Raw genomic sequence first — 1713 nt, forward strand, 5'->3', positions numbered from 1 at the left:
GGCGCGGGGCGGGCGGCTCTGCCCCGGACTCCGCGAGCAGGGATTCATCCCAGCCAGGCGATCCTCTTCACGGACATTTGAAAAAGGCACGAAGAGCAGGAGCTGGCGAGGCCACTTTTCTGATCTAACCTGGGAGCGGAGAGGCCTTTTGTGTCTCCGCGTCAATCGTGTTTGTGCTGGGGACAAGTCGCTTCTGTGAGCCGAGACGATTCACGGAGGAGATCGTCCTTTCAGTGTTGCATCACTGACAGGTCCGGCTCCGCCCTGCCTGACTCGCCGCTCGGCGCCCCGGGGCGCTCCGCTCGGTCCGGGGGGCACGTCTGCACGTCTTGTGCCATATTTATACCACGTGGTGTGCACGCGTTTTGTACCACACTTGTACATTGTGTGCGCACACTTAATACCGCATTAGGTGCACGCATATTTGCACCACATGTGTACATGTTGTGCACACATTTGTACCTTTTATACCACACTATGTGCACGCATTTTGTGCAACATGTGTACATGTTGTGCACACATTTGTACCTTTTATACCACACTATGTGCACGCATTTTGTGCAACATGTGTACATGTTGTGCACACATTTGTACCTTTTATACCACACTATGTGCACGCATTTTGTGCAACATGTGTACATGTTGTGCACACATTTGTACCTTTTATACCACACTATGTGCACGCATTTTGTGCAACATGTGTACATGTTGTGCACACATTTGTACCTTTTATACCACACTATGTGCACGCATTTTGTGCAACATGTGTACATGTTGTGCACACATTTGTACCTTTTATACCACACTATGTGCACGCATTTTGTGCAACATGTGTACATGTTGTGCACACATTTGTACCTTTTATACCACACTATGTGCACGCATTTTGTGCAACATGTGTACATGTTGTGCACACATTTGTACCTTTTATACCACACTATGTGCACGCATTTTGTGCAACATGTGTACATGTTGTGCACACATTTGTACCTTTTATACCACACTATGTGCACGCATTTTGTGCAACATGTGTACATGTTGTGCACGCATTTGTACATTTTATACCACACTATGTGAACGCATTTGGTACCATTTTGGTACATGTGCATGCATTTTGCGCCACGTTTGTACATTTTATACCACACTGCACGCATTTTGTGTCACGTGTTATAGCGCATGTTGTGCACACATCTGTACCTTTTATACCGCACTATGTGCACGCATTTTGTGCCACGTGTTGTGCACACATCTGTACCTTTTATACCGCACTATGTGCACGCATTTTGTGCCAGACTTGTGCATGTTGTGCACGCATTTTGTGCCACGTGTTGTGCACACATCTGTACCTTTTCACATCTGTACCTTTTATGCGTGGGCTCGCAGACTTGTGCATGTTGTGCACGCATTTTGTGCCACGTGTTGTGCACACATCTGTACCTTTTATGTGCGCACGTTTTGTACCAGGCTTGTCCGTTTTGTGCGCGCACGTCGCGCTGCTGTGGAGCGGCGGCGGCGGCGGCACGGCCGGGGTGGGAGCTGGCGCTGCAGGTGCTCGTGCTGCCTGGCGGCCGGTGACTCGCCCTCGTTTGCACCCTGCGCGTGTCAGCCATCCCGGCGGCTCCCCCCCGGCTCGCTTTTGCGCCGCACCCCAGACGGGCGGGGGTGGGAGAAGGCGCTTGCCGTCCCTACGCGGCATCCCCGGCGCCGACCCCC

This window comes from Alligator sinensis, unplaced genomic scaffold (assembly GCF_000455745.1).
Source record: "Alligator sinensis unplaced genomic scaffold, ASM45574v1 scaffold256_1, whole genome shotgun sequence".
NCBI classification, from domain to species: Eukaryota; Metazoa; Chordata; order Crocodylia; family Alligatoridae; genus Alligator; species Alligator sinensis.